The 21,309-nt window shown below is 38.6% G+C and overlaps 1 protein-coding gene across 2 annotated transcripts in view; it reads right to left on the bottom strand.

The window, feature by feature from the left end:
• The window catches only part of STARD13 (StAR related lipid transfer domain containing 13), a 516,117-nt gene extending 500,782 nt beyond the window's left edge, over positions 1-15,335 (bottom strand). For both annotated transcript variants that reach the window (XM_080798625.1, XM_080798627.1), the window contains exon 1: positions 15,237-15,335. The gene's annotated coding sequence lies outside the window, so the exon portion shown is untranslated. The remainder of the gene's footprint in view (positions 1-15,236) is intronic.
• Positions 15,336-21,309: the final 5,974 nt, after the last annotated feature.

Below are 21,309 nucleotides of genomic sequence, written 5' to 3'. Positions count from 1 at the left end.
AGCTTTTGAAAAGTTGAGAGGTCCTTGGAGGACCTTTGTGGGAGGAGAGTAGAGGCTAGGTATGCAGGAGGGGCAGGGTCAGTGACAGTATGTGCCCAATGAAGTCTTTCCCAACGAGGCTCCAGCCCAGGTAGAGCTAGGATTTTTCTTGTAACTGATTCATATTTGTACATTTTTTTTCTTTGTTAAATCCATATGTTTCTTTATGTTAATAACATTAAGCAAGATTTTGTTTTCTGAAACAGCAAGATTATGTGTGGTAGTTCTTAGTTTTTCACTGTCTAAAAAGATATTTCTGACAGTGAAAACCTCTGTAATTGTTAAAATCTCTCTAATTAGAATAATCCCACATCAGAGTCCTGTGGTTTTGCCTGCCTGTTGCGTTTCTGCCTTCACTTGCTGGTCCTGACGAAGCCTAGACCCTTGCAATGTGCAGTTGTTCTCTTTGATGGTAACACTTGCTGGTGGTTCTCACTGCTGTGTCAGTGTGTAGGAAGGTAGGACATTAAATAAGTATTTGATTTGTGCTGTTAGTTCTTTGATGGTGTTGTTTCTTTGGTAGGGTAGTCAAATTTAACAAATAAAATTTAACAAATTTAACAAATAAAAATATACCCAGTTAAAACCGAATTCCACATCAACAGATCACCTTTTATAAGTATGTCCTATGCCACATTTGAGACATACTTATACTAAAAACTTATTTGATGTTTACCAGAAATTAAAATTTGACTAGTTGCCTTGTATTTTACCTAATAACCTTATTCTTTAGATTTCTGCAAGGAAGACCACTCAACGAGCCAGAGCGCATAGTGTTATTAACTAATGAACAAAATCAACTGCTTTTGAATCCAGAAAGCAAGTTCAAATGCCCATAAGTGTAATGGGGTCTGAACCTAGTGATTTGGAGTCACCTAAATTGGCTACCAAAGCACAATGCCGGGGTTACAAGAAAAGAGATACGGAGGATTTGTCTCTCAACTTCTGATTATCTTTTAGAAACAAATACTGATAAAGTCTACCTTCTCAAGTGATTGATCTGAAAAGCACAGTTCATAAAGTCAGTCAAGGGAAGAGGAAGTAAGAAGGTAAGACAAGCTCTGACATAGACTGAATTTCGTTAGTCCTGAAAATTTGGGGGTAGGAAGGGACTCTACTAGGGAGTGTATGTATGTGTGTAGGGAAGGGTGAAGGAGGAGGAGAGGAGAACAGAAGAGTAATATAAACTTCTAGAAAGAAAAATAAATCTGATTATATTCTGATATACATACAGGTTCATAAATATATCATCACTAATTTATTTCTTGCCCAGGCTGCAAAACTATTTACCAGAGATTCCCATCAGTTTGACGTTGTCACACTTGTTAACTTGATTATATGCATTAACTGCATGTATGAAATGAAGTTAAATTTTGCTTTGTCTTGAAAATTTGATAATTGGAAGACTACCAGAGATGTTGCCAAAATACTGTCTGAAAGCATTAATACTCTTCCTAAACAGACCTGACCAGAAGAGGTTGGAAGTCCAATTAGTGTGTGACTAGTCAAGGGTACAGGATAATCCTGATTTGCTCTCTGGCAAATCATGGGCCTTTGCTTGACCTTTACATGTCTCTCCATTTTCCTAAGCTGATAAAACAAGTGTTTGTTAATGTACCTCAGTATTTCCTGGAACTGGGTCAAGTCTCTATTGAGGATATAAAAAGAAGAGGATAGAATGACTGTTCTTGAGGTCCTTCCAACCCAGTTTTATTGAGAAAACCCTCACCTTCTATACCAGATATGGTCCCTATCTATGCTTTTAGCTGCTTTCTTGGAAACAACAAATCAATATCTGTGGAAATAGGAGGTACACCATGCTCTAATATATTTCCCTCAAAGCTGCCTCAGCAGAGATCATAAAGAGGTAAAAATAAGTTCTAAAGCACATATTTATTCATTTTAAAACTGCCACGGTCCCATCATGGATAAGGAGACAAAGCTTTCCCAAAGAGGAAATATAAAAGCTGAGGAATGTATGAGAAAAAATTGGTCTCAATAGCAGCAAACAATAATATTACAAGTTAAAATGAGACACTGTTTTCTCCATAACATTAGCAAGGTTTTGAGAACACATCAAATTCAGGGTCAGTGAGAGTGAGATGAGGTGTTTATTACCTTCTGCTGTTGATAGTAGTTTGAATTAAAGCAGCTTTTCTAGAAAATAACATTCTAATATCAAATAATATTGCTTTCAATGATAGAAATCGTAGAACTATTCTTGGTAAAGGATCCAAGATGCAGTATGAACAAAAAAATTGAAGCAGCATTAAAAAAAATAAAAATGCTATAAACTAAGTAAATGTTTAGCTGCTTGGAGGTAGTTTATTACATTTTGTATGTGCAAAAGAGGAAATATTATGCATCAAATATTTGTCATGAATTTTTTATTATGAATTTTAAAAACATGGAGAAATGCCTTAGTCAATTATTTAAATAACAAAGAGTAATGCAAATTATATAGACTTTGGGATCAATTATTTCAAAATAGTAAAAAAAGAACCCCAAAGAAATATATGAAATGTTAACAGTGGTTATCCTTAGAAGAGTACAATTATAAGTGTTTTTTTTCCTTTTATTTTTACCTTTTTCTATATTGCCCCAAAATTCTATAGCTATCAGAAAAAATATATATACAAGTGGTCAGCTGAATACCCAGAGCACAGTTCTAGAAACAGAGACTATGAAAATATTGTTTACTCATTTATTCTACACACCTACTATCTGTGTAAGTTGGGGTAAACCACTTAAGAAACCATGAATTTTCTCACCTATAAAACGGGGGCAATATTGCATTAAACTTCTTCCTAGTTTTGTTATGATAATAACTTGCAGGGGTAAGTATGAAAAAAATGCCTTCTAAATCACAAAATACTTTAAAAATATAAAAGATGAATTGGGATTCACCTTAGGACATATTTCTCTGGGGTGACTGCCGGTGGGGGTTAGTCTGTGGCCATGAACATAATAAAACCAGGTGACTTAACTGAGGACCAAACTCCTAACTCACTGGGAGCCTCTTCCAGGCTCTTTCTTTGCATAGGTTCTTGTTCATAGGGCTGGAGAGCAAGGGAGGCCACAGTCTTAAGGGATGGGGGAAATAAAGTGGAGTTGGCCATGTGGGCCAGACCATGAAGGGACTTAGAAAGTCAGGCAGAAAGCTTCACAAATTTGACCTGGACTGGTGAGGACAGAGCTATGTTAGGTGTTATTTCATTTGCTTTGGGCCTCACTGTCACAAAACAGCAGCTGGCCAGGGGACATTAGCCTAAGAGTAGCCAGTTTGCTGGATGGACTTAAGGATCAGGTAAGTGGAGACAGGAATCAAGCTGGGTCAGAGTTTTGGCAGTTCCTGAGAAAAGACATGATGTGTCTGGACAAGGCCTTGGTAGAAAGAAAGGTGGGAATGTCAGAGAGATTGCTCAAGGAAAGAACTGTAACAGACGGAACAGAGGATACAGAAAGGCAGACTCAAAGATACCACTAACATGTCTCCTCTGAGAGACTAGAGGAGGGCTGCATTTCTTAGCAATCCCTCCTGAGAGACAGAATACACAAGGGGACAATGGCCAGGCTGTATGTGATGACAGAGGTCTGACACACCACCTCTGTACCAACCAGCCCAGGAAGCCAACCACAGCCACCACAGCAATGGCCCAGAGCACTCAGGACTTAGCCAATGACTGTCAGCTTCCCTATTTTTAATCCCTGTTTCCAACTCAGGACCAATCAGTCAAAAATGCCCCTCAAAGCAGTCATATAGGAAGCCCCACTTCTAGCTAGCCCTCCTCCAGCTTCTGCATGCCAAAAACCTCCAATGGGGTCACACCCTGAGACTTCTCTTTTTTCCCCTAGAAAGCTTTCCCACTCCCCTGTCTGCCTTTGAATTTCTGCCAAGGGCTCGTGATGGTGGCTAACTCTCTTGTTGTAGTAAATGCCAAATAAATTACCTCCATTTCTTCTCATTTGGGTGGTTGTCATTTATTTCCACACTCCCATATCAGCCTTCAGCTCGGCCCCTCTTCCCAGTAGCAATATCTAAGGAGGTGATTTGGTAAAATCGAAGGAAGGCGATGCTAGGAATCACTTCAAGCCCCCAAGCTGACTCTGTAGCCGTGGGCCATCTCTTAACCTTTAGAGCACCTCCTGAATCTTTAAATGAAACTAATCGATCACAAGGTGGTAAAATTCTAGTCTTCAAGAAGATCTAGCCTGTCACAGTATAGAGAGGAAGTCCAGTAGATCCCTAACTATCTACAGATAAATTTCTCTGCCCATAATTTCTAAACAGGAAGAGAGAGAGAGAGAGAGAGAGAGAGAGAGTGAAGTGGGAAAGGAAGAGGGTGGAGGGAGAGCAGGAAGGAGGAAGGCAGATGGGATCTCTCAGATTTCACCAAATGGGAAATGAGAGGCCCATGATTCTAAATTACCTTGAATGAGATCATCAGCTTCTGTTGTACTTGCCTAAGCCTCATGCTGCAGCAACTGTTCTTCTGCCGTGATAAAGTCTGACCTCGCTCCTCTAATGGGAGCTGGACAGCTTCTAACAGGAAGGGAAGTGTCCAAGTATTGCCTCTACAGGAAGAATGGGACCTGGGTTGTTCAAACAGTGGTGGCTGTCCCCCCCATCCCTTCAGAGATAAAACATAAGAATTCTTTGACCCAAGAAATCACAAGTCCTTTCCACTCAGGGCCTGAGAGAAAATTGTTCAACGCTGTACTTCTAACCCACTGCCCTTTCCATCAAGTGAAACTGCCCATGGAGGCTTTTTTGCATTCTGCCTATTTCTTCTTTGTGGCCCAGGGTCGTGCATAACACTACACTAAGTAGTGTTCATTCATTCAATGAGTTTTTACAATAGTTGAGTTTTTGGTGTCATGGTGAGAAAGAACAAAACACCAAGGGTTCCATATAAATAGCACATTTCAGTTGAGGTTTCCTTCTGAGACTTATGGAACTGTGTTGATTTTACACTAGGTGAAAATTTCCTTTAAGGCATTCCCAGCTTGCTGCATCTGTTGGACTTAACAATGCTGTCTCTCGCCTCAAAGAAATCTGACAGACCTGGTTTCGGTGCTGGCATTTTCTTATTCTTGCTGCTGTTTGGAGCAAGTCTGTTGTCCATTTTGAACCTCAGATACCACATTTAAAGTCATCTTACTCCTCTTGACCAAAAAGATAACATGAGATTATGTGAAGGACTGTTGATAAACTATGTTATGAATGTCTGAATGATGAGAATAAAGTAGGGTGAGAGGGATCCCTGTTATTGGCCAACATTTCAAGGCCAAGCACCAGTCAATGAAACATCCCACAACACAAACCAGGCTTCTTAGAAGCAAATTCCTGTTTCTTTTTAAAGTCAGTGTTTGATTGTGTTTTACCTACTACTCCTTTTGGACGGGGTTTAAAACAAGAGAATACATGAACCCCTGGACATTCTAAGCAATTTGTGAAAAATCTTCCAAGTAGGAACCCTGTGGCATTTTTCAAGGAGAGCGTGATCCAAAAAGAAAGAAAAAAAAAAAAAAGTCAAGAACTTCTGATCTACTACTACAAAACATTCAGGAGGCTATCAAGTTAAGAACAAAAAAAAAGGAAACCAATACACAGATACTTAATCTTTGGATGGCCAAGAATTAATGGTTACTTGTCTACCTCTAAGTAAGTAATAAGCACATTCAAATTATCTTTTAACTAGAAGCTAAATGAAAACAATATTTTTTCTACCAGTTCCCTTCTCCTGCCAGTTTCTTTGTACTGGTTAATTTTGATGGAAAGACAATGCCTAACAGAACATTTCAGACAATGGAGTAATTACTACCTTGAATATTTTTTCTCTTAGAGAAGAAAGTGCTTCTTTATTTTAGCTCTCCTATTTTTCTTTCAATAATGAGGCTAAGTAATATTTAACCAACTAGAAGCTTGCTGGCTTTCAGAGGAAGCCATTGGGAAAGGACTGATCTGAAATGAGAGAAGAGGGAACCATTAGACTAAAAATAAAATGAATTCCATGCTTTGACTCTCTCCAGGGTTCTCTAGAGTGTCATAACTTATGGTTAATGAGGGTCCCAAGGCGGGAGGTCATAAGTCAACGTCACTCTCCTGGTTCAGTGCACACCATTGAGCTAAATGTGTCAGTATATTCTGCCCTTGACTGTGGGGACCCAGAATAAACCAAGGCATAAAATAACCTGACTTGCCCCCAAAGGAAGAGAAGCTATTGCTAAAATGAGACTAAGCCATGTGGTAAGGTCTAAACATTCCTTTGACCCCAGGATTTTTGGCAGAATTTCTTGGAATGACATGCCACAGTTTCTTAATCTTTAAATGGAGGAAATCCTTCCTCATCTCTAAATGGAAGAAAATTTATACACCTCCTCCATGAATCTTAGGAGAAATGGCTAGTGCTTCTTGGGATGCACTTGGCACTGTTGTTTTAATGTTTCTAATGTGTGGGAGTGGGACTTACTGTATAGAATCACACCATTTACGGGCTGGACATGATCTTAGACATCGTGTTAGAGTAGGAATTACTGTACTGAGCTAGAAAGATCCTTGACAATATTAACAGAGCAGTGTGGTTAAGAACAAGACATCTGTATCCAGGTTGCTTGGATTTCCATCACTTCACCTCTCTACCTCAGTGACCTCATATGCAAAACAGGGATAATTAAAGTACAAGATTCACAGGATATTGTGAAGACTGAAGTGCCTAGCATATCTGTTAAACTAAGTGCTATGTAATGTTTGTTTATATTATCAAAGAATTTCACATAATATTAGTTCTATGGTTTAAAATTTGTATGAAACACAAAAGAACTTCCGTATGTTTGAAAAGTAGTAAATCATATATATGGGAAACATTATCTATTCAATTTACACAGTGTTCAGTGAACATTCTTGGACCAGTTACAATGACTAGAAATAAATTTTCTCTCCTAAACCCTTTGTCCCAGAATTTGGGAACTAAGATTCATCTATCTATTTAGCATCAATTGAGCACCTACTATGTGCCAGTCATTGCTCTAAGTATTGGAAATACAGCACTGAATAAAAGAGTCAAAAGTACCTGCCCTCATGAAGGTTATAGTCTGATGTAAAGAGTACATTTTTTGGTCTATTTTTTTTCATCTGAGGTTCATGGAATCCTCAGCTGACTGTCCAAAGTCACACAGCTAGTCCTAGATCTTGTAGTCCCTTATCGCATCCAACTTTTAAAAAGAACCTTGTAGAAACAAAGTAGTAGATCAGATCAGCTTTAAAAATGTTCAGAAGAGGGGCATCTGGGAGGCTCAGTGGGTTAAAGCCACTGCCTTCGTCTCAGGTCATGATCCCAGGTCTTGGGCTCGAGCCCCACATCGGGCTCTCTGCTCAGCAGGGAGCCTGCTTTCTCCTCTCTCTCTGCCTGCCTCTCTGCCTACTTGTGATCTCTGTCTGTCAAATAAATAAATAAAATCTTTAAAAAAAAAGTTCAGAAGATGTATTTGCTTGTCAAACTAGCTCATACAGAAACAGAGCCGCCACATAAATACACTGGCTGTTTCACATCTATATCATGTTTCTTCCCAGCTCCTTGGGACTACCACACGTCCCCCTCTGCTTCTCTTGTCATGTTCACCACACCATGCCATTTCTGTGACCTCCACTTGAAAAACTCTGTGAAATAAAATGATGGCATAAGTTCATATTATGTTTGCTCATCACCTAAGTATAGGAGTTTCTATTCAGTTGTTCAATATTTTTCAAGACAAAATATGTTTTCTACTAATTGTAACTGAAGCTTTTGTTGCAATCTAAATTATAATTAGAAACTGCCTTCTAGTTATCGCCCAAAACTACTGAAAGCTAAAGTGATGAGTGAAAACAAAAGTGATGATAAAGAAAGGAAGATTTTCACTATGGAACTATTAAAGGAGACACAAGTTCATCTTGAGAATTTCAAACTCCGTACTCCGTATTAGGCATGCTTCTACACCTGCTGGGATAAAATTCTGTGGTTTTTCTCTTTTTTCCACACTTTCCAGGTTGTAACCTACATATTCAGAAATACTTACCTTGCCCTCTCAGAACTTACGGAATTAACTTAATTTAAATTTATTTTCATTTTCTTATTTATATAGATATGTACAGGAAACTGGATAAGTAGGCAGTTAAACATGTAGTTTTGGGGGGGGGGTGTGCCCATATATCTTCCCAGCTGTTGCATTTCTTCATTTCTAAGACATCATTCTCTGAGATAGACCATGAGATTTTATATGAAGAAAGAAAAGTATCACTCGATTAAACTACAAGTTGCCATCAACTGTAAAATTCATCCCAATTTCTGATATGCAAAAATGTGAAAAGAGCTTGATAACTCTTCACTCTTCATTACATGAAAATAACTCTTCATTACATGAAAAAAATTTTTCATGTAATCCATTAAAAATTATCCTTTTTAATGGATGCTGAATAATTACTGCTCTGAAATACTTTGGACTTAAATGTTTCAAATATCCATCAAAAATGTCCCCTGGCGGGGGGGGGGTAGTAAAATATTAAAACCAAATCTGCACAAACTGAAATATTTATAGATGAAATAACGATGTCTTGGATTCATATCACAAAAATATCTTAGGTGGGCACCATGGGAGTGTACAGATAGAACAAGATTGGTTATGGGTTAATAATTGTTCAAGTTGGATTGCAAGGTACAGGAGGGCTTAGGGTTCTAGTCTCTTAAAATTTCAGAAAAAAAATTTCTCTCTATGAAGTATTGGTAATATAACCTCCCATGAATAGGACTAGGTCTTCTTATATGAAAGAGGTTCATTCTATGCTTATGATGATATGTTCCAGTTGGAGACTGTAAAGAATATTCCAGGGACCGTGAGTGATGAGGTGAGTGGAAAGTATGCTCATTGTTAGTCCTTCTTCTGTCTGAATACCTTATTTTGTTGAAGCTGTCTGGGTCCTACCTTTTATTATGGTAATAATTGGCTAGTTCTTGTAGTTGTTTCTAGCCCCAAAAGCCACTGTGCTACTTTACATCAGTATTTGGTCATCCCCAGAGGGTATACAAGGTTGGTTTGATATCAAGGATAGTTAAAAAGCAGCAACAATAGCAATTTAAAATCTAATTGAATTTTCCAGTCAGTATGCTAAGTGGTTTACCATGCATGAGTTTATTTAATTCTCATGACAGCCCTAACTTGTTAATACTATTATGATTTTATTTTTACCCATGAAGAAACAGACTGATAAAACTTAAGTGCATTTCTCAAAGCTGGCAAGTGGCAGGGTCTGGATCTAACCCTAAGCCTCTGCTTGAAACCATACTAGGTATTGCCTTCCTTCCAGGGACACTGGTTTAAGAGCAATGGAAATCACAGCCTGCTGAGAATCACTTGCAGACAAGAACTGAAGACAGCCTCAAGCCAATAATCAGCAGGTGCAGATTGGTCAAAAGAGCACAGGCTCAAGAAAGCAACTCTTGTAGAAACAAATCAAAAGGAATACAGAAACCTCTCCCAAGTACATAAACCTAGTCCTAGGAGTGGGACAGGAGGAAGAGACCAGATCATGGATGGTTTCCATTTTCTCCTGAGTCTTTAAATCATTTCAGAGTGCACTCATACTTCATCAAGCCTCTCATGCCTGGGTTTAGCTGGTGTGTTACACATCATCTCCTGAACCTCACACAGTACTTCTAGACCTCCTCAGCTTGCTCCATTCCAGTCAGAATCTTAATGCTCATTAACTGTCATGATATGAAGAATATTTTCTTCTATGACTGTCCCTGCAGGGTCCTAACTGTCCAACCACACTTTGTTAAAAAAATCTAATCACTGGGGCACTGGGTGGCTCCGTGGGGCAAGCTCAGGTCACGATCTCAGGGTCCTAGGATCGAGCCCCGCATTGAGCCCCGCATCGGGCTCTCTGCTCAGTGGGGAGCCTGCTTCCCCCCTTCTCTCTGCCTGTTGCTCTGTCTGCTTGTGATCTCTCTTTGTCAAATAAATAAATAAAATCTTTAAAAAATCTAATCATTATTCTCAATCTTGTAGAGACTCGAAGATAACTCCTGCTAGGTTAAGTACTAACCTCCTCTCCATATTCACTCACAGATGCCTCAGTAGCATTGAAATAAATAGATCTTTTGGAGTGGAAAGTCTTGAGGTCATCATCTGGATTGACCCATCATTTGGACTCCAGGGTTTGAGGGTAGTTCGAGGATGACATGTGTACTCAGAAGCAATGGAAGTCACACCAGGGATGGGACAATGATGAAAAGCTTGTACTAGAGCTAGGGTTTGGTATAGCATTTTCCACTTGCACTCCTCCCCTATGCTTCTAAAAATGTCACCAAAAATCATATCAACTTATTTGTTTATACCACATGGAATTTACCATCAACCAGAATCCAAAAGTCTTATTTTGTAAGTACAGGTTCTTCCAAAGGGTACTTTAGCATTTACCTTTATGTCAAAGTAAATAATCTTATACTTCCCCTGTTAAATAGTCTAGGAAAATTCAGATCATTATTCCAACCTGTTAAGGTTGTTTGTTTGGATTTTGATGATGTGAACATACTAATGTATTAATTCCTTTTGGCTTTATATCCAGAGATCTGTTTAACATACATTTATCCAAAACACTGACAAAAGTATTTATTAGGATAGGACTAAGAACGGAGTTTTTTATAAACCATCAGACACTCCCCCACCAGTTGCTAAGAAGCACTCTGTAAGTACGTTCATTCAATCAGTTAATAATCTGCTTAATTGCATTAACTCAGCTCATATTTCTTAATCTTGTCTCCAATTATATCATGAAGAAATTACACAATGCCCCACAGAAGTTCATGAGCATTTTGTCTGTTGTATTTCCTTGAACTATTGTTTCCTTCTAATTTGGCCAGATTTAATTTGGCTAAAAGCAATTTGACAAAAAGCAATTTGGTCAAGAAGACAATTTTCTCAAAACAATGATCTAGATAAAGAAGAATAATGCCAATCAGTGTGGTTTCAAAGTTGGTCATTTTTGTGTACTATTGGATAGAATTGTGATCCATTTTGTACTTTATATATTTGGTCAATATTTTGTTTTTTTCTCAATAGTTTGATTTTTTAAAATTTCTAATTCATTTCCATCCAGTTGTTCCTATCAAGCATTGCTTATAATGCAGACTAACTGTAGCAATTAATTAGAAGAATGCAAGTGTCCAACAACTGATGGATTTTTTTTAAATATGCTAAGTTCCAAATACCATATGGTAGGTAAAATATCATATGTAGTCATAGGAAATGCATATGAAAGACTGTCATACATTAATGTGCGGTCATCGGTTGACAGTATTAAGTGGGATCATCTTTAAAAATTTGTTCTGGTTTGTATTATAATTTTCCATAATAAGCATATGTTGCTTAAAAAGTCTAAAATAATACATAAATCACAACTGTAGCAAATTGTTCAATCACTCTAGTCATTTCAAGTATTTAGCTCCTTTTGTTGGATTCTTGTTCCCTAAGCAATTCCTTAACTGTTAAAACTTTTCACAGTGTAAAACTTTTCACTGTGTAAACACAGTGTTTGAAGATGAATTCTGGAAACTGTAAAAGAGTGTTTAAAGATACTTAAAGTGCTATAAAGCCGTCCCATGCTTTATCACTCATACTTGAATGTATAATGATGGAAGATACTAATTTTCAACTGATTTGTTGTGTTGACCAATTTGCTTTTGACCAAATTACTTTTGGCTAAATACATGCTACCATCGATCAAGCCAGTAATACATTAGGGGAAAAAAAAATACGACTATCCTGATGATTTCCCTTTAAGTGAATCTATCCTGGTTTCCAGGGATCCAGTGGCATTTCCTTTGGATACTCTGCAAATCCTTCCTTTAATAATCCATTTTAGAGGGGTGCCTGTGTGGCTCAGTGGGTTAAATCTCTGTCCTCAGCTCAGGTCATGATCCCAGTGTCCTGGGATCGAGCCCCGCATCGGGCTCTCTGCTCAGCGGGGAGCCTGCTTTCCCCCCTCTCTCTGCCTGCCTCTCTGCCTACTTGTGATCTCTCTCTGTCAAACAAATAAATAAAATCTTAAAAAAAAAAAATCCATTTTAGAATCTTGCCAGCTTGGGAAAGTTTAGCAGTACGTATAAGTTCTTCTTGAAACTGTCTGAAGACACCAGTCAGGAACAACCTCCTACTTAGAAATATATGTTGATCAACTCAGCTCGAAGGCTGTCCAAGCACCCTGTTCCGAGTACTTTACACTGACCTATTCTCAAGGAAATTGCTCAATTTCTTCACCCTCCCGTGTCCCTACAGAATGAATTCAAGAGTATGACATACATTTAATATTCTCCCAGTCCATAGTTTTCTCATGTTATTTTCTCTTGACCCATCTTACTGTTATTACTATTATTTTAGAAATCAGTGTGTTCCAGGGGCTGTAATTGCTGCTTGGCCCTGCTCTTCCCTCTTGGTCTGTACTTCGGGTTGTCTGTGAGGGAAGGTATACAGGAGTCACCAAAAGCTCCTGTGAGTTGCTAGCTAACTCTCCTCGAGCCTTCTAAGTGCTACTTCAGGAAATAGGTGATAGGTTGCACTTTATATGATTTTGTGTAATGTACTGTATTACATAAAACAAAATATTGTAATTATTTTCTATCTTCTCTGTAAAAGGATCCAGTCCGAATCCTTAAATTTTAGGTTGTTGTCGTAGCCTTCCTAGGGTTTGTTTAAAACACAATAATCACATCTCTCTCAGTGTTTGTTCAACAGACTTCTGTGCCCGTGGATTCTCAGTGAAAACCTACAGAATGACTGAAGGAATGTGTTTCAGATGGGTCGTGAAATCACCGCAGCTAATTTCCTACTCCTTCATTCAGCAAAGAATTAAAAGTAAGAATAACAAAAATAAAGGAAACTATTAGCTCTAGAGACAAGTGAGACTAAATGTACGTTCTAGGATGGTGGAGATTTCCTCAGGGTTTGGTTGTTAGAATGATAGAGAATTCTTATTCCTAGCTCCTAGAATTCCAGTGCCTTTGTCTACCTTTCGGAAACTGCCATGTGAGCATTTCTATCTGAGCACAACTATGAGGAAAAGACCCAGGACCGTCAAAGATGAAAAACACAAGAACCTGAGTGAATCTTTCAATGGAGAGATGTCATCTTTGATAAAAGAAACAGAGAAATCTTTAAAAAAAATTTTTTTCAGGTCTCTGGTTAGGCCCTTTTTTCCTGAACTGCCAGAGGCAATACATTTTACCTCTGTTTCCGCCCATTCCCCCCGCCCCTGCCACCTCCTTTTTTGTTCTTTTAAATTTTATTAGAACAAGAAAAAGAATTCCAGCTCTGAGATAGGGTCCAGTTAATGAAGCTAACACACTGCCTAAATATTTATTCTCATGTTTGGGGTACTTGGATTGCAGATGTGTAGAAATGTTGTGGAGTTAAAAATATCTCTTTCTGTGAGGCAATGGCACACTGGAATGCTAATCCAAGCCCACTGCTTATCCTTCTGAGACTAGCATCCTGGGTGTCCTGGCTGCAGAAAGTAAACAACCCCAGCTTCATTTCCTTAGGAATCTTCACCTTTTTTTTTTTTTTTTTGCTTGAGCTGTTTTAAAAATGTGTGCCCAGACGAGCAAGAAATGGAGCAACAAGAGGAGGAGAAAACTCCTCAGATAGCCCTCTTGGTTCCAGAGACCCCCCCACTGCATGCCTGGTGGGGAGATTTTCTTCTCCCCAGACCAAAGGTAGCTTCCACATTCTGGTCCTGGGAGTGAAGGAGTACCTCGCCGCAACTGTGTGCAGCTAATCAGTAATGCAGTTCAAAGGGTAGATGCATGGAAATACCTGGATCCAGGTGAGGTGGCTTCGTCCTGGAAGGGAGAAAGCCTGGGGGAGGGGAGATGACATCCAGGCCAGCAAACCCCCCATCCACTACTGCTCCTTCAGACTTTAGGTGGGGTGTCCTAGCCCCTCTGGGCCTCACCTTCTCAGCCTATAAACTGGAGGCAACCTGTGTCCCAGGACTGTGACGTGGGGGCTGATAGATCAAGGTAAACCACTATCCAGAGTGAGAAAAACAACTATGAGCAAGACTCTGAATGCTTCGTGTGGAAGCACGTTGGTGCTGTCTGTGAGAAGGGCGCCGGAAGGGGCTTGGGGACCTCAGGGGAGGTTTAAGATGCCCACAGGAACTTAATCCCCAAGGAAGAGATAAAGGCAAAGTAGGAAAGTAGGAGAAACATCTGGACAAAGATTTGAAAGAAACAGTGTGAATACAGGGGAGGTCTTCTCCTGAATGGTCTCCAGAACACAGAAAGAAGATTTAGTTAGCATCATTTCTCCCTACAACAGAGAAATCTTTTACAGTGTTGCCCTCTTAGAAATAGATTATTTACAGAACTATAGGCAAAGCCTTAGAATCTGGTCAAACTTGAACAAAAACATTAAAATTCTTGTAAATTTCCACGAAAAGATCGGATTTCATGAACATGAGACACATAACTGCCTTACATGTTATTGAACTTGCTCTGCATCATTTTATGCCTGACAAACCACCGGTTCCTAGTCTGCACTGTACTAACTTCCAGCTTCCCGATTTAGTTGGCCACACTCACAAGGACCTGGTCTGTGCACAGCAACACCTGTCCCCAGCAGATTTCCCAGGTCTTGCAGAGCAGCACTAACACAATGGTGGCCACGGGTTTCTCCAATCCCCTCCTGGGCCTTAGCAAGCACCCAGCCACACTTGGGATAAAGACCCACAGACCTGGACTGACATTTGGTTGCAATTCTACTGGGCTTTTCTCTCTACAGAATTAATCCTGCGCACACCCATTTTCAAGTGGTAAAGATAATTTGATCCCGTTTTAAAGGACACTGATTATTCTGAAAGCAGAGAGAAAACCCAGCCCATCCTGGACACTTCCATACAAGTTGAAAAGTAAAACAAATCGACATGATTATTTCATTATGGAAGAATTTTTTTTTCTTTTTTTAAGCAGTGGCTTGTGTGTGTGTGTGTGTGTGTGCACACGCGCGTGTGTGTGTTTGACAGTGAGCTGTTATTCTTAAAGGCAGCAGGAAAGGCGGCATGTTAAAGTTTCACATTAAACAACAAAGAGTTTCAAGGAACGTCCTCAAATTACATTCACAGTTTCAAAGTTCAAGAAATGTGGCAAAGCGCTGCTTACCTTACAACATCAGGTCCCAAGAGGTCTTTGAGTCTAAAGCAGTACATCCAATGTGCAGGATTTATTCTCTTGCACAGAAGTCTAATCTGTCATAGCACCCAGCTCACCGGGAGGAACCAACCTCCTGCTCCCGAACACCAATGAGAGGACCAGAGGAGCACATGTGGGAAGTGGCTTCCCTGGGAGCCTGTCACACACAGTCTGCACATGCTCTCTGAGACAGAGGTGCCAAGTCAACCTTGGCTTGAGGCTCACAAAGCACCTCATTGTGAGGTCCCGGCCAAGGCTTGGGGGAAGGAAAGGGTTATAAAAAACAGGCTCTAGCCAATCTGTAGTTTTCATGCTTTTGTTGGGAGGGGCCTCTCATTCATTAAAAATAGAAAGAATTATTTTTCTGTTAGCTTCCCAGGGAACAAGTAAGACTTGTAACAACTCACCCACAGGTTGAGATAAGAGGACAAGCTTATCTCTCGGAACTCTGCTATGCTCCCGGCTGGTGTGAAGGAGGGCTCTGTGGTTAAAACTCCATCTCACCTCTCAGAAAAGTGTCTACTCCCTAAGAACTGACAGGATGTTTTATCGGAAGGAAGTTCACAATTATGAGTATATAATAATCTGTGTTAACCAGGCCCCACCAAGCTCAAAGATAAAATGAAAATCTACTGCATCTGTGTCATAAAATCCATCTGTGACACTGACATGATATTTCAAGTGGGCTTTCCACATCAAGCTCACCAGAAGTCATTGTGAAGAGGAAGTACATGTCCTCTCGTGGGACATAGGCGTACAAGGACCAGAAAAACATTTGCTTTTACTTTCACAGCCACCTGCTACAATGTGCCACAGAAAAGAAAAGAGGTATTGGGTGAAAAAAAAAATGCTAAAACAAACAAACCTCTTCCAAAATCCATATGGTAAGACTTGAGTCATGATTACTCTGGGCTTAGAGTCTGATGTTATTTGGCTTTTCAGCAGCACTTGCTAGGACTCTAGCCTAAAGCAGTCATTGGTGACCAGTTGCTTCTGGGTGTAAAAAAGAGAGAAAGAGAGCACTTTGAAGTAGAGAGTGGGGCAAAAAGACCCATGTTCAAGCTCTGGATCTGGTTATACAACCAACTCTAAGCCCTGGAAAATCTTGAGGTCTCTCTGGATCTTAGTTTCATTTTCTGAGAAATGAAGGAGTTGGGCTAGTAGTTCAGGAAATGCAAAAACTCAAAGTGCAGTTCACTTGGTGGGCTAAGGTGAGGTGGAAAACACAGGTCTCTATTTTGGAAGTAGCTATTAGCCCACAACAAATATTCCTAATTCGTTATGGGATTAATTATGCCAAAGTCTTCTGACTTTTCTTTCTTTTTTTTTTTTTTAAGATTTTATTTATTTATTTGACAGAGATTACAAGTAGGTGGAGAGGCATGCAGAGAGAGAGAGAGAGAGAGGAGGAAGCAGGCTCCCTGCTGAGCAGAGAGCCGGATGTAGGGCTCCATCCCAGGACCCTGAGATCATAACCTGAGCCGAAGGCAGAGGCTTTAACCCACCGAGTCACCCAGGTGCCCCTCTTCTGACTTTTCCAAAGAACCTAGAAGTTCAGATTTTTATGTGAACTCTAAGTTTTATAAATCTCCTTACTCAAAATGTTTAATGAACACCAAGCAAAATCTATCTGCTGGTTAAATTTGCCCTGCAGGCTGCCAATTTGGGACTTAGAGACTAGATGGTGTTGAGTCTTATCCTCCTAGAAAATGAATGATCCAGGGAAGTTAGTCTCGAGAGAAACTTTCAACAGGCTCAGCAGTCAAGAAGTACTGAAAGAAGAGGGTGCCTAGTAATTCTTTGGTGAAACTGGGAATCTCACCCCCCTACTTCATGGTGGTGATCAAGACTGATGACCATAGATGGCCGATTTTCTTTGGCTAGGACTGGTATGGAATTTATGAGATCATTAGCATTCTAAGAATCTGATGATTGAAAAATGGCAGAAGAACCCATAGAGGGTAGAGAAAAAAATATTGTTCCAGTAATATAAAAACCAACCAGATGCAATGCTACCAGTCTTACCTCAAGACCGAAATACTGAAAGTAAAAGCAAAAGGTCTAACAGGGCTTATGATAAGTAGCTACGTTAGGTTGAGAGAAAGAAAAGGTTTATTGATTACTCAATAAAAGAGAAATATTGGGGTGCAGTGGGTTGGAGATGTGTAGAAAACAAAGTTGACTAAATAATTCTCTTCTTGGTCACTAGACAAAACTAAAGTTAGGAATACTCAGTCCTCATGGTCTGACAGCTACAATCCTTCCTGAGCCACTGGATGAGCTCTGAGTGGGTGTAGAATCTCTCTTCATGAGTCAGGACTCATTCTTGTTCAGAGAGAGAGAGAGAAGTGCTGACTCATCGGGGACCAAGGCCAGAGCCTTGCAAACATGTTCAATAAATATTTGCCCTGCCTGATGAACCCTGGCATGGAGACTGTGGACTAAAGACTAAGATGGGTAGGAAAGTCTTTGATCTTTCAAGACTTGGCTGCCATCTGAGTCATTTCATCCCAGGGAATTTCCCTTAATCTCTCAGGCTGCCTTCATTATAAAGTATCCTTTATCTTATTCCATTTTAGTTTAGTACTTAAATTGAATTTTGATTTTTTGTCTACCTGTCTCATTAAACTAATACTTTCTCACTCACTTTTTTCACAGGTAAGGAACTTAGTAAGTATAGGTTGAATGCATTAGTAAATAGAAAATTAATAACTAGAAGAAGTAACATGTACATTATAAATGCAGTGATATTAAAGTGATAAAACAAGTCTTTGGAAGAAAATTTGGTTTAGATATATATTTTTATGAGGACTATGTTTTCCCAAATGTATAGCTACTTTTTTTTTCAATTCATTCTGTTACAGAATTTTAATTTGCATTTGTCCAAAATAATGTTCCTTATTACAGTAGCTACTGCCTTCTGCCATAATCCAAGCTTTCTAAACATTTATGCTTCCTATGACCACCTATGGGAATGTTTTGGTCAATAATGAGTGTACAGCTGACAGTCACCATAAATTGGCCACCCTCAAATCTCATGATGCTTTCACAAATGCAACAGAGGCAGTGAAGGTAATTTACTTAGTCTGAGTAGTTACATGGTAACCGATGACAGGAGCAACACATACTACCACCAGGGCTCAAGGGACCAAGGAGTAGAATGGATGGAAATTATTCTTTTACACATAGCTTTGGTTCTAACTGGAGAGAACCTATGTTATAATTTTCAAAATAAAATTTAAAAATAGAAAATAAAATGAGATTTCAACTGAATTAAATCTGTTTTGACTAAAAGATGCTATGACTATTTGAGAAAGAGATGAATACAAAGAAATAAAGGAACGAAGGAAAAGCAATGTAGGTTATTGTTATTCATGACTGCATGGCAAACCACCCCCAAACATAGTAGCTTAAAACATCTATTTTATTATCTCTATGGTTCTGTAATTTTCTGGGCCCAATTGGGTGAATCTCCTGATCCATGTAATATTACCTAAGCTGCAAAAACCTGTGAGCAGATCATTTGTTTTCTCTTGTCTTTTTTCATAATAGACAATCTAACAGGTGTGAGGGAATATCTTATTGTGACTTTGATTTGCATTTCCCTGATGATTAGTGATGTTGATTACTTCAGCCTGTTCCTATTTGCTAGTTGTATGTCTTCATAAAGTAAATCTATTCAGGGTCTTTGCTCATCTTATTTATTTATTTATTTATTTATGCATGCTATTGAGTTGTATGAGCTCTTCGTATATTTTGAATATTAACCCATTATGTTTGCGCATATTCTCTTCCTTACCATGCATTACTTTTTAATTTTATTGTTTATAGTTTCCTTTGCTGTATGGAAATATTTTAGGTTGATGTAGTCCCACTTGTTTATTTTTGCTTTTGTTGCCTTTGTTTTTGCTGTCAAATCCAAAAACTTATTGCCAAAGGCTGATGTTAAGGAGCTTACCTCCTATGCTTTCTCTAGGAGTTTCATGATTTTAGGTCTTACTTTCAATTCTTTAATCCATCTTGAGTTGATTATTGTGTACGGTGTAAGATTGGTGTCCAGTTTTATTCGTCAGCATGGAGAACAGGTGTCCCCTGTTTTTCAAAAGTTCACATTATGCCACTTCTTTGTTACAAAAGTTCTACATTAGTACTTGTTTTCACAAACAACAACAAAAAGACCCACAAAAAACAAACAAAAAACATCCAAAGAGGATTTTTGCATTTATAAAAAAGATGAAAAGCCAAAGTAGTGTTCAGCGTTTGTTTTGCACAAGCCATCATAGATGAATCTCATAGCCTGAGCAGTGCCCTGCCAAGCACCTTTCCCAGAACTATACTCAGCATCTCAGCATCAAGCTGCCATAGCTTTGATCTATGTCTATGAGTATTTGTGTTTTACCTTGATTTATTTTGTGCATCCATTAGCAAGATGTGTCCTAGGGATCAGAAAAGCTTAAGAGAGGTTATTTTGGGGGTCTGGGAAGACTTGATTTTTTTTTTCATAAAAATTAATGGTAATTGCTTCTTTAACTTATGCCATTTAGCTAATAAAATGTCATAGGAATGCTCTACTTATGGATAGCAGAAAACAGGATAGAGCAAAACTAACTGAAGAGACTTGCCTTTCCCCATTTTATACAGTTAGTTCCTTTGTTAAAATTAATTGATCAAAGACACATGGGTTTATTTCTGTGCTTTCCATTCTGTTCCATTAATCTATATGTCTGTGTTTATGCTACTACCATACTGTTTTGATTACCATAGCTTTATCATGCAGTTTGATCAAGAAATGTGATGCCTCCGGCTTTGTTCTTTCTCGAGATTGCTTTGGCTATTTGAGATCTTTTGTGGTTCCAAACAAATTTTGGAATTGTTTTTCTGTGAAAAGTGCCATTGGCATTTTAATAGAAATTTTATTAAATCTGTAAATTGCTGTGGGTAGTATGGGCATTTTGATGACATTAATTTTTCTCATACAAAAACATGGGACGGGGCACCTGGGTGGCTCAGTGAGGTAAAGCCTCTGCCTTCGGCTCAGGTCATGATCCCAGGGTCCTGGGATCAAGCCCCACATCGGGCTCTCTGCTCAGTGGGGAGCCTGCTTCCTCTTCTCTCTCTGCCTGCCTCTCGGCCTACTTGTGATCTCTGTCAAATAAATAAATAAAATCTTAAAAAAAAAAAAAAGAAAAGAAAAAAGAAAAACATGGGATATCTTTTCATTTATTTGTGTCTTAATTTCTTTCACCAGTGTTTTATAGTTTTTAGTGTCCAGATCTTTCATTTATTAAAATGAAATTTTAAATTTATTTAAAATTTATTTATTAAATTTATTAATAAATTTATTCCTAAGCATTTTATTCTTTTTAAAGCTATCATAAATGGAATTATTTTCTTAATTTTTCTTTCTGATAGTCCATTGTTAGCGTATAGAAATGCAACTGGTTTTTGCATATTGATTTTATATCCTGCAACTTTACTGAATTGGTTTATTAATTCTAACAGGGTTTTTTGTTTTGTTGTTGTTATTTTTGGTTCAGCCTTTAGGGTTTTCTATATATAAGATCATATCATCTGCAAATTTTACTTCTCCCTTTCCAATTTGGACGCTTTTCAATCTTTTTTTTCTTTGATTACTCTGGCTAGGACTTCTAGTACTATGTTGAGTAAAATTGTTGAGAGTGGATATCTTTGTCTTGCTCCTGATTGTAGAAGAAAATCTTACAATATTTCACCAGAGAATACGATGTTAGCTGTAGGCTTGTCATGTATGGACTTTATCATTTTGAAGTATATCCACCTACAGTTGAGAGTTTTTATCAAAAAGATGCTGAATCTTGTCAAATAATTTTTATGCATCTATTGAAATGATTATATGATTTTTATCCTTCATTTTGTTAATGTGATGTATCATACTTATTATTTTGCATGTATTGTACCATCCTTGCATCCTGGGGATAAGTCCCATTTGATCATGGTGTATGGTCCTTTTGATGTACTGCTGAGTTTGGTTTGCTAATATTTTGTTGAGGATTTTTGCTTCTAC

Source organism: Martes martes (assembly GCF_963455335.1).
Source record: "Martes martes genome assembly, chromosome: 3".
NCBI classification, from domain to species: domain Eukaryota; kingdom Metazoa; phylum Chordata; class Mammalia; order Carnivora; family Mustelidae; genus Martes; species Martes martes.
The sequence above is the reverse complement of the archived record's forward strand: the minus strand, read 5'-3'. Positions and strand labels throughout refer to the sequence as shown.